The following is a 12,422-nucleotide window of genomic DNA, read 5'->3' as shown; positions in this document are numbered from 1 at the left end:
AATTGTGTGCCAAAAGATGAGTGCAAATAATCAAAATAGCAAATTATATATATATATATATATATATATATATATATATATATATATATATATATATATATATATATATTATATATATATATTATACTTTGTAACCTATGGATGCTATTATTGTGAGATTATATATATATATATATCTCGTATATATAATATATATATTATCACAATAATAGCATACATAGGTTACAAAGTATAATATAGATATACAGTGGAACCTTGGATTACGAATAACCCAGTTTGCGACCATTTTGCAAGATGAGCAAAGCTTTTTACAAATTTGTAACTTGGTTTACGAGCAATGATTTGCAAGAAGAGCAAATACTCACCATGCACACTTTGTTTCATCCTCTGACCCACCCCCGGGTATGTGTAACCCTGGAGGTAACTTTCTGTTCATAATTACTGTATACAGTACTCTATTATACAGTATATACTACACTGTACATTTATCCATTTGTGGATACAGTATTGTACTCTCTCTGCTAACCAGTACAGTATATTGCTTGCACTGTAATCTGCCTGTGCATTATTCCTAGCCCACATTTGGCTTAGTTCTGCCCTTATTTTGATGAGAATACATTTGGGGTGAGTTTTTGTGTATAGAATAAAGATTGTCATATTTATACTGTACATCCTTTTCCCTCGCTATAGTGTACCTCTCACTGCAGGATTGTGGGTACATACTGAACATACTGGTACTGAAACAATGGGCCTAACATGCAGTTTAATTTGTTTTATATTTTCTTTACTGTACTGCACAGTATTTTGTATTTGTATACTGTAATTTTATATGCATATAGTACACTATTTTATATTATTGTAATAAGTTTGTATGAATATAGTAAATATTTTTGGGTTCTGGAACGAATTGTCTGCATTTTAATTATTTCCTATGGGAAAATTCGTTTTGATGTAAGAGTAACTTGGTTTAAGAGCTCACTCCTGGAACCAATTATGCTCGTAATCCAAGGTTCCACTGTATATACAGTACAGACCAAAGGTTTGGACACACCTTATCTCTAGAACAACTGTTAAAAGGAGACTTTGTGCAGCAGGCCTTCATGGTAAAAAAGCTGCTAGGAAACCACTGCTAAGGACAGGCAACAAGCAGAAGAGACTTGTTTGGGCTAAAGAACACAAAGAATGGACATTAGACTAGAGGAAATCTGTGCTTTGATCTGAGGAGTCCAAATTTGAGATCTTTGCATCCAACCTCCGTGTTTTGGTAGAAAAGGTGAACGGATGGACTCTACATGGCTCCCACCGTGAAGCATGGTGGAGGAGGTGTGATGGTGGTGACATTGTTGGGGATTTATTCAAAATTGAAGGCATACAGAACCAGCATGGCTACCACAGCATCTTGCAGCGGCGTGCTATTCCATCCGGTTTGCGTTTAGATGGACAATCATTTATTTTTCAACAGGACAATGACCCCAAACACACCTCCAGGCTGTGTAAGGGCTATTTGACTAAGGCTACTTTCACACTTGCGTTGGACGGCTTCCGTTGCTATCCGCAGCCTTGAGGAATTACGGTAACCGTTGCAGGAAACCGTTATATGCCTCATAGATTTCTATTAGCTACGGATAGCAACGGATGGTCTTGCATTGCATCCGCCCCGCGGCGCATCAGTTGTTTTGACGCTGACCGTCAGTGACCGTCGGGCGGATGGAACGCTGCATGTAGCGTTTTTCTGCACTTCAAAAAAACGCAACCTGCAGGATTCCGTCGGCGTCCGTTGTTTTTATAATGGACGCCTATGGTAGCGGATTCCATTAGAATCAGTCATTTGACGGATTCCGTTAACGCATCCGTCTTTACACAACTGCGCATGCTCAGATGTGTAAAGTCAAGGAAAAAAACCTATAACGGATTGCGTTATTTTGTACGATCCGTAGCATCCGTTGTGCCACTATATGCAACGCATCCGTTGCATGCGTCACAGAACGCAATGCTACGGATCCCGTCCAACGCAAGTGTAAAACTAGCCTAAGAAGGAGAGTGATGGGGTGCTGCGCCAGATGACCTGGCCTCTACAGTCACCAGACCTGAACCCAATCGAGATGGTTTGGGGTGAGCTGGACCACAAAGTGAAGGCAAAAGGGCCAACAAGTGCTAAGCATCTCTGGGAACTCTTTCAAGACTGTTGGAAAACCATTTCCGGTGACTACCTCTTGAAGCTCATCAAGAGAATGCCAAGAGTGTGCAAAGCAGTAATCAAAGCAAAAGGTGGCTACTTTGAAGAACCTAGAATTTAAGACATATTTTCAGTTGTTTCAAACTTTAAGTATTTCATTGCACATGTTTTAATTCATAGTTTTGATACCTTCAATGTGAATCTACAATTTTTAGAGTCATGAAAATAAAGATAACTCTTTGAACGAGAAGGTGTGTCCAAACTTTTGGTCTATACGATACATACATCGGTCTGAACACCATAACATGGTGGCTATTTAGAGAAAGTAACATTTCGCAGTTGGAAGGTTCTGTATTTGGACTATTCAACCAAAGCACAAATCAAATGTACAGGAGGTGCTGTAATGATTCCTGCCTCTCCCTAGCCTTAAATTAAATTTTGCGCCTCCGCCATTACCGCTGCTGGCGGAGCGTTTCCATTGCTATTATGGCATTGCCATCAATAAAATGGCGCCTGTATCAATCAGCACATGGGCGTACCATGATATCCAGCATCATTTAAGTGAAGACACTGCAGAAACTAATATGAGCAGCGGCAGCCCATGTGCAGATTTTATTTGTTTATTCAGCGCATGCACCGCCACTGCTCATAATCAACTCCAGTGTCCTCAGTAATATGGCACCGGACATCACAGTATGCGTTGATTCCGGCACCATTTAATTAAAGAGAACGTCACATTACCCAGCGTACACACAGGCAACAGAGGTAATGGCGGCTGCAGCGCAAAATTTAAGTAAAGAAAAGGAGGCAAGGCGGGATGAGGAATGATTACACAGGACCCGACCCATAACGTCCCTGCCAGGCCAAGCACAAATTGCGCCATTTATGAAGGTTTGGGCAAGAATTATTCTGCAATTAAGACTTGGATTTCTCAAGTAAAGGTAGGATTTTATCAGCATCCTAGCGCATTATGACACTGCCGCTAGTTTATGGGGTAAAACCTGGTATTGGTTCCCTTTAAATAAAAGTGAAATGTGACCAATGCCAACCATAGCAAAGTATAAGGTACAAGGCGGACACAAGCGCAGTCACTAATAGGAGGATATGAGAAATCAGTGTAGTGGAAGCTGCGCCCATCTCACCCGCAGGGCTGGCACCGGACAAACAGCCAGGACAGCAGAGGACTAGGTGATTATAGACAGGGTATACTGAATGTATATACATCAGTCTGCTCAGCCCCTCCTGCTCCATAACATGGTGGCTGCAGAAATAAGCCAATCTGTGCTTATAGCCTTAGTGAGCCTACAGCTGTTTAACGGTTTTTTCTCCTAAGGCATATTATTCACCAAATGCTTCACTCACCTGCACCACCAGAAAGTGTCCCTGTGGGACCTCAGTCTGTGGTAAATCCTCACCTCCCAGCATGCACTGGTGAGATAGACTACAGGAGCAACAGAGAAACCCGGGATCCGTATTTACCAGAGGAACCAATCAGAATCCAGCTCTCACTGCTCAGCCCGCTGTACACACACAAGAGCTGTGGCCTGATTGGCTGCCGCCACTTGTTTTTATATTCAAAATGACTACCACTTTATGTCACTGTCACTAGTGTAACAGTATGGAAGACGCAGCGATAACACCTAGGCATGTCACGTGAGGCTGTCACGACATGAAGTTGCGATAACAGCCAGCAGTCATGTCACGTGATGATGTCACGACGTGCAGTTGCGTCTGCTAATGACATAAGAAATGCGCTCTGTGTGGTGTCGCAGCATATGGAGACGCCTGTCCTTAGGGACAAAGCATAATATTGCCATCTTCCACGCGGCCAGTCAGGCGCCTTATGACATATCCCCTCACATTGCATCAGTGTTTACCGAGGAGAGCACCGAGCAGCCACAGCCAGGCACAGATAGGACCGGCCGCCGATGTCCCCGGTGACCCGCGAGCACCCCCGTAACCCCGACACAAACAGGTCATTTACCGCTGAGGCTGCGGCGGCCCCGGGGACTTGGTGTTTACATGGACCGCGCTCCTCCGCCGCTGCTCGGGTACTGTCACCTCCACTGCCTCAGTGACGTCTCTACAAAATATCTGCGCTGGGAGAGGACCAGAGCAGCTGGAGGGACAGGGGCGGGGAATGGAAGCAGCGGATGGCGGGAATTGTAGTTTAATAGCAGGAAGCTGACAGACCGATAAGGCACGTAATAAACTACATTTCCCAGAAGGCATAGCACGCGATCTTAAGCTGTCAACAAAGGGGCGGGGGCAAGAGGTGGGAACGCTGAGCGCCGGCATTGTTACCATAACAACAGAAAGCGCACAGAGCGCGGGGAGTGAGGGCTCAGACGAGGCGATATCTGGCTGCGGTACTGCTCCACATTAGCTCCGGTCTGTGCGGTACGTCGGCTGCTGGATATGTATCTTATGTGTTAGTTCTAGAAGTCATTTTTGTTGTATTTTTTGCAATAATATTGTCTTTTATACTGTGTGCTCGTGATTAGGAGTGCTCAGAAAGTAATGGCGCATCTCCGCCCCCTGCAGGCCATGCAAGGAACAGCTGCTGGTCTATTCACTGCAATGGGAGCAATGATGGGCAGGGGCTGACTGTATACAGTAAGCCCTGCTGCATGCTGTATATATAGTGTGAGTTCGGCCTGCATCCTGTATATACAGTGTAAGCCCGGCCTGCATCCTGTATATACAGTGTAAGCCCGGCCTGCATCCTGTATATACAGTGTAAGCCCGGCCTCCATCATGTATATACAGTGTAAGCCCGGCCTGCATCCTGTATATACAGTGTAAGCCCGGCCTGCATCCTGTATATACAGTGTAAGCCCGGCCTGCATCCTGTATATACAGTGTAAGCCCGGCCTGCATCCTGTATGTACAGTGTAAGCCCGGCCTGCATCCTGTATATACAGTGTAAGCCCGGCCTGCATCCTGTATATACAGTGTAAGCCCGGCCTGCATCATGTATATACAGTGTAAGCCCGGCCTCCATCCTGTATATACAGTGTAAGCCCGGCCTGCATCCTGTATATACAGTGTAAGCCCGGCCTCCATCTTGTATATACAGTGTAAGCCCGGCCTGCATCCTGTATATACAGTGTAAGCCCGGCCTCCATCCTGTATATACAGTGTAAGCCCGGCCTGCATCCTGTATATACAGTGTAAGCCCGGCCTGCATCCTGTATATACAGTGTAAGCCCGGCCTCCATCCTGTATATACAGTGTAAGCCCGGCCTGCATCCTGTATATACAGTGTAAGCCCGGCCTCCATCCTGTATATACAGTGTAAGCCCGGCCTGCATCCTGTATATACAGTGTAAGCCCGGCCTCCATCCTGTATATACAGTGTAAGCCTGACCTCCATCCTGTATATACAGTGTAAGCTCGGCCTGCATCCTGTATATACAGTGTAAGCCCGGCCTCCATGCTGTATGTACAGTGTAAGCCCGGCCTCCATCCTGTATATACAGTGTAAGCCCGGCCTGCATCCTGTATGTACAGTGTAAGGCCTGCCTGTATCATGTACAGTATATACAGTACAAGCCCGGCCTGCGTCATGTATATACAGTGTAAGCCCGGCCTGAATCCTGTATATACAGTGTAAGCCCAGCCTGCATCCTGTATATACAGTGTAAGCCCGGCCTCCATCATGTGTATACAGTGTAAGCCCGGCCTGCATCATGTATATACAGTGTAAGCCCGGCCTCCATCCTGTATATACAGTGTAAGCCCGGCCTCCATGCTGTATGTACAGTGTAAGCCCGGCCTGCATCCTGTATATACAGTGTAAGCCCGGCCTCCATCCTGTATATACAGTGTAAGCCCGGCCTGCATCCTGTATATACAGTGTAAGCCCGGCCTCCATCTTGTATATACAGTGTAAGCCCGGCCTGCATCCTGTATATACAGTGTAAGCCCGGCCTCCATCCTGTATATACAGTGTAAGCCCGGCCTGCATCATGTATATACAGTGTAAGCCCGGCCTCCATCCTGTATATACAGTGTAAGCCCGGCCTCCATCCTGTATATACAGTGTAAGCCCGGCCTCCATCCTGTATATACAGTGTAAGCCCGGCCTGCATCCTGTATATACAGTGTAAGCCCGGCCTGCATCCTGTATATACAGTGTAAGCCCGGCCTGCATCCTGTATATACAGTGTAAGCCCGGCCTGCATCCTGTATATACAGTGTAAGCCCGGCCTGCATCCTGTATATACAGTGTAAGCCCGGCCTGCATCATGTATATACAGTGTAAGCCCGGCCTGCATCCTGTATGTACAGTGTAAGGCCTGCCTGTATCATGTACAGTATATACAGTATAAGCCCGGCCTCCATCATGTATATACAGTGTAAGCCCGGCCTGCATCCTGTATATACAGTGTAAGCCCGGCCTCCATCCTGTATGTACAGTGTAAGCCCGGCCTCCATCCTGTATGTACAGTGTAAGCCCGGCCTCCATCCTGTATGTACAGTGTAAGCCCGGCCTGCATCATGTATATACAGTGTAAGCCCGGCCTCCATCCTGTATATACAGTGTAAGCCCGGCCTGCATCATGTATATACAGTGTAAGCCCGGCCTGCATCCTGTATATACAGTGTAAGCCCGGCCTGCATCCTGTATATACAGTGTAAGCCCGGCCTGCATCCTGTATATACAGTGTAAGCCCGGCCTGCATCCTGTATATACAGTGTAAGCCCGGCCTGCATCCTGTATATACAGTGTAAGCCCGGCCTGCATCCTGTATATACAGTGTAAGCCTGGCCTCCATCATGTATATACAGTGTAAGCCCGGCCTGCATCCTGTATATACAGTGTAAGCCCGGCCTGCATCCTGTATATACAGTGTAAGCCCGGCCTGCATCCTGCATATACAGTGTAAGCCTGGCCTGCATCCTGCATATACAGTGTAAGCCCGGCCTCCATCCTGTATATACAGTGTAAGCCCGGCCTCCATCCTGTATATACAGTGTAAGCCCGGCCTCCATCCTGTATATACAGTGTAAGCCCGGCCTCCATCCTGTATATACAGTGTAAGCCCGGCCTGCATCCTGTATATACAGTGTAAGCCCGGCCTGCATCCTGTATATATAGTGTAAGCCCGGCCTGCATCCTGTATATACAGTGTAAGCCCGGCCTGCATCCTGTATATACAGTGTAAGCCCGGCCTGCATCCTGTATATACAGTGTAAGCCCGGCCTGCATCCTGTATATACAGTGTAAGCCCGGCCTGCATCCTGTATATACAGTGTAAGCCCGGCCTGCATCCTGTATATACAGTGTAAGCCCGGCCTGCATCATGTACTGTAATCCATAAAATAAAATTCCATAAAATAAAAAAAATGGACTCCTGAGTTGCTGCTTATTTGTTCATTATGTCTCCCAAAATTAGGAATAAGAAGCAACAAGAAGGCTTCTTAATTACATTAAGACAGAATTCATAGTTCAGTTGTGTTGTTTTACACTGTGTGCAGAATTATTAGGCAAATGAGTATTTTAATCACATGATACTTTTTATACATGTTGTCCTACTCCAAGCTGTATAGGCTGAGAGCCAACTACCAATTAAGTAAATCAGGTGATGTGCATCTCTGTAATGAGGAGGGGTGCAGTGTAATGACATCAACACCCTATATAAGGTGTGCTTAATTATTAGGCAACTTCCTTTCCTTTGGCAAAATGGGTCAGAAGAAAGATTTGAGGGGCTCTGAAAAGTCCAAAATTGTGAGATGTCTTGAAATTGCCAAACTTTTGAAGCATGATCACCGAACAATCAAGCGTTTCATGGCAAATAGCCAATAGGGTCGCAAGAAGCGTGTTGGGCAAAAACCGCCCAGAGAACGCTTCACTGATTACCGGCAGCTCCTGCAGCGATCGGACGGGAGTCAGCAGAGACGTGTGTATTTTTTTTTTTTTTGGCACCGATGCATCAGCTGATTGTATAAACGGCTTCTATGCAATCAGCTGATGTGTCATGTGATTCACATCCTTGAACCTGACACATCATCTGATCGCTTTGCCTTTCATCAAACCGATCAGATGATATTGGATCCGACTGGACGGCGCGGGACCCCTGATAATATACAGCTATCCCTAACCCCATTATTACCCAGCGAGCCACCCATCACCAGGGCAGCTGGAAGAGTTGGATACAGCGCCAGAAGATGGCGCTTCTATAAAAGCGCCATTTTCTGGGGTGGATGCGGACTGCAATTCGCAGCGCGGTGCGCAGAAAGCTTGGGCACCCTGCAGTGCGGATTCCAATACCCAGCTGCCTAGTTGTACCTGGCTGGACTCAAAAATTGGGCGAAGCCCACGTCATTTTTTTTTAAAATTATTTCATTAAATTCATGAAATAAAAAAAAAAAAAGGGCTTCCCTCTATTTTTGGTTCCCAGCTGGGTACAAATAGGCAGCCCGTACCTGCCTGCTGTACCTGGCTAGCATACAAAAATATGGCAAAGCCCACGTCATTTTTTTTGGGTGGGGGGGCAAAGAACTCCTGCATACAGTCCTGGATGGAGTATGCTGAGCCTTGTAGTTCTGTAGCTGCTGTCTGCTCTCCTGCATACACTAGTGGATGGAGTATGCTGAGCCTTGTAGTTCTGCTCCCCCTGCCTCTCCCTCCAGCATGCAGTCCTGGATGGAGCATGCTGAGTTTTGTAGTTCTGCAGCTGTCTACTTTCCTGCATACACTAGTGGAGAAAGAAGAACATATTGAAGAAGGAAATGACATCAGACTTTTTTTTTTTCCAACAATCTTTAAAGGGTGGTTCACCCATTTTTTTTATTTCTGTAGGAGTTATACTTACCTTTCTAGGCGTCTTCTCCATTGGCTTGTATTTCCATTTCTGGCACTGAGCGGCGCTATCCTGCACGCTCAGTGCCTGTCACATGACCCCCTGGAGCTGTGGCCGCCGCATCCTCTGACGTCCCGCATTTCCGGCTCTCAAACAAGACTGGTACGTCACAGGATGCCGGCGCCACTCAGATTGAGTGACAGGGCTGTGGGCGGTAACTACCGCACGTCACAGCTCAGCATCGAGGGGAGGATCCGGAGGAAGTCAGTGTGGAGCCGGAAGCGTCCTGCAGATGGAGAGGAACGGGGCGCCAGTGTACAGTACAGGGGGGGGGGGTTCTTCAGCTGAATCCCCCCCTGCACGTAAGTATGTGATCACACTGTCCACCCGCCCGCTCTGCTGCGATGTCAGGAGAGCGGCCGGTGTCGGGCAGTGTGATCATCTGCTCCTCCCAGCAGCAAGACACTGACAGGCATGTCACCGCTGTGCTCTGCCATCTGTCCTGCTGCATGGGACCAACTGTCTGCACTGTCACCTGCACCACAAGTCACAGAGTGGAGACAGTTGGTGACAGAGCACCTCTGCCCCCCCCTCTTCTTTCCCCACTCTCTTCTCCCCCCCCCTCCCTCCCCCCCCCTCTCTTCTCCCCCTTCTCTCTCTTCACCCCCCCCTCTCTCTTCTCCCCCCCTCGCTCTCTTCTCCCCCCCTCTCGTCTCTCTTCTCTCCCTCGCTCTCTCTCTTCTCTCTCTCTCTCTTCTCCCCCCTCTCGCTCTCTTCTCCCCCCCTCTCTCTCTTCTCCCCCCCTCGCTCTTCTCCCCCTTCTCTCTCTCTTCTCCCCCTCTCTCTCTCTTCACCCCCCCTCTCTCTTCTCCCCCCCTCCTCTTCTCCCCCCTCTCTCTCTTCTCCCCCCTCCTCCTCTCCCCCCTCTCCTCTTCTCCCCCCCTCCTCTCTTCTCCCCCCCTCTCTCTCTTCTCCCCCCCTCTCTCTCTTCTCCCCTCTCTCTCTTCTCCCCTCTCTCTCTTCTCCCCCTCTCTCTCTTCTCCCTCTCTCTCTCTTCTCCCTCTCTCTCTCTTCTCCCTCTCTCTCTCTCTCCCCCTCCTCCTCTCTTCTCCCCCCCTCTCTCTCTCTCTCCCCTCTCTCCTCTTCTCCCCCTCTCTCTCTCTTCTCCCCCTCTCTCTCTCCTCTCCCCCTCTCTCTCTTCTCCCCCTCTCTCTCTCTTCTCCCCCTCTCTCTCTCTTCTCCCCCTCTCTCTCTCTCTTCTCCCCTCTCTCTCTCTTCTCCCTCTCTCTCTCTTCTCCCTCTCTCTCTCTCTTCTCCCCCCCCCTCGCTCTCTTCTCCCCCCCCCTCGCTCTCTTCTCCCCCCCTCGCTCTCTTCTCCCCCCTCTCTTCTCCCCCTCTCTCTCTCTTCTCCCCCTCTCTCTCTCTTTCTCCCCCCTCTCTCTCTCTCTTCTCCCTCTCTCTCTCTTCTCCCTCTCTCTCTCTCCCCCCCTCTCTCTTCCCCTCTCTCTCTTCCCCCCCTCTCTCTTCCCCCCCCTCTCTCTTCCCCCCTCTCTCTCTTCTCCCCCCCTCTCTCTCTTCTCCCCCCTCGCTCTCTTCTCCCCCCCTCGCTCTCTTCTCCCCCCCTCGCTCTCTTCTCCCCCCCTCGCTCTCTCTCACCCCCTCGCTCTCTTCTCACCCCCTCGCTCTCTCTTCTCCCCCCCCCCGCTCGCTCTCTTTTCCTCGCTCTCTCCTGGCATGGTCAGTACAGAAATCTCTCCATCGTGGAGGGGTGAGAGGGAGTAATAAACATGGAGTCCCTACTGTGTCTGTGTATTTATTTCCAATAAAGTATTTTTCTCTGTGTGATGTCTTTTTTTTTTAAACCCTTTGTTGGAGATTCTTAATGGCCAGGTTAAACTTGGCCTGACATTAAGAATCTCGGGCTTTATACCAGCTGGTAAAACATAGCTGGTATTAACCCCTTATTACCCAGCGTGCCACCTGCCACCAGGGCCACTGGTAGAGTTGGATACAGCGCCTGAAGATGGCGCTTCTATGAAAGCGCCATTTTCTGGGGTGGCTGCGGACTGCAATTCGCAGTGGGGGTGGCCAGAAAGCTTGGGCACCCTTCACTGTGGATTCCAATCCCCAGCTACCTAGTTGTACCCGGCTGGACACTAAAATTAGGCGAAGCTCACGTCATTTTTTTTTTAAAATTATTTCATGAAATAATTAAAAAAAAGGGCTTCTCTATATTTTTGGTTCCCAGCCGGGTACAACTAGGCAGCTGGGGGTTGGGGGCAGCCCGTAGCTGCCTGCTGTACCTGGCTAGCATACAAAAATATGGTGAAGCCCACGTCATTTTCTTAAAAACGTTTTCAGGGAAAAACCTTTATAAAAAAAAAATGCTTCCCTGCATTTCTATTGCCAGTGAAAGTAACACCAAGCAGCGGGGGCTAGCAGCCAGTAGCCGCTTTGGTTACCCTTAGCAATAGAAAATGCAGCGGGAGCCCACAAACAATGTGATTTTTTTGTTTTTTTTATTTTTAATGAATTTTTTTTTAAAAAAATCGGCATGGGCTTCGCCCATCGAGCACCAGAGCATTTTACTTCTCATTCATCCCAAGTAATCAGATGACTCCAGTGTCGGCCGATTACTTGTTCTGTGTCCCCCTGCATCCATCGCAGCGTGTACGGGCTGTGAGGTCAGCGGAGTGGAGACAGTGACATGCTCTGCTCTGACACATAGTGTGCTGCATGTCACTATCTTTCTCCACTCTGGCAGTTGTTGTGCAGGTGACCGGATGCTACATGTCACTAACTGTCTCCACTATGGGACTTGTTGTGCAGGTGAGAGTGTATACAGTTGGTACTATGCAGCAGAAATCACAAAGTGGGGCAGTTAGTGACATGTATCATCCGGTCACCTGCACAACAAGTCCCAGAGTGGATACAGTGACATGCAGCACACTATGTGTCAGAGCAGAGCATGTCACCAACTTGCTCTGCTCTGTCACCTGCGGTGCTGCATGTCACGTTTTTGCCGCGATTTGGTGCCTTTTTTGCTGCGTTTTTGCTCACTGCGTTTTTAATCAGTGCACAATGCCATTAAAGATTGTTGATGAAAAAAAAAAAAGTTCTGATGTCATTTCCTTATTCAAAATGTTCATTGTATGCAGGAGAGCAGACAGCAGCTGCAGAACTACAAGGCTCAGCATCCTGCATCCAGGACTGTATGCAGTTTTTTACCCAAAAAGAAAAAAAAAATGACATGGGCTTCGCCATATTTTTGTATGCTAGCCGGGTACAGCAGGCAGGTACGGGCTGCCCCCAACCCCCAGCTGCCTATTTGTACCCGGCTGGGAACCAAAAATATAGAGAAGCCCTTTTTTTTTAATTATTTCATGAATTTCATGAAATAATTTTAAAAAAAAAATGACGTGAGCTTCGTCTAATTT

The 12,422-nt window shown here is 48.0% G+C and overlaps 1 protein-coding gene across 3 annotated transcripts in view; it reads right to left on the bottom strand.

Annotated features, from left to right (window-relative positions):
- The window catches only part of CCPG1 (cell cycle progression 1), an 81,786-nt gene extending 77,486 nt beyond the window's left edge, over window positions 1-4,300 (bottom strand). For 2 of the 3 annotated variants that reach the window (XM_075345755.1, XM_075345754.1), the window contains exon 1: window positions 4,161-4,300. The gene's annotated coding sequence lies outside the window, so the exon portion shown is untranslated. The remainder of the gene's footprint in view (window positions 1-4,160) is intronic. The other variant, XM_075345753.1, reaches the window with a different exon arrangement.
- Between the last annotated feature and the right edge of the window lie 8,122 nt (window positions 4,301-12,422).

Source organism: Anomaloglossus baeobatrachus, chromosome 4 (genome assembly GCF_048569485.1).
Source record: "Anomaloglossus baeobatrachus isolate aAnoBae1 chromosome 4, aAnoBae1.hap1, whole genome shotgun sequence".
Classification (NCBI taxonomy): Eukaryota; Metazoa; Chordata; class Amphibia; order Anura; family Aromobatidae; genus Anomaloglossus; species Anomaloglossus baeobatrachus.
Note: the sequence above shows the minus strand (reverse complement) of the source record. Positions and strands in the feature narration are given on the sequence as shown.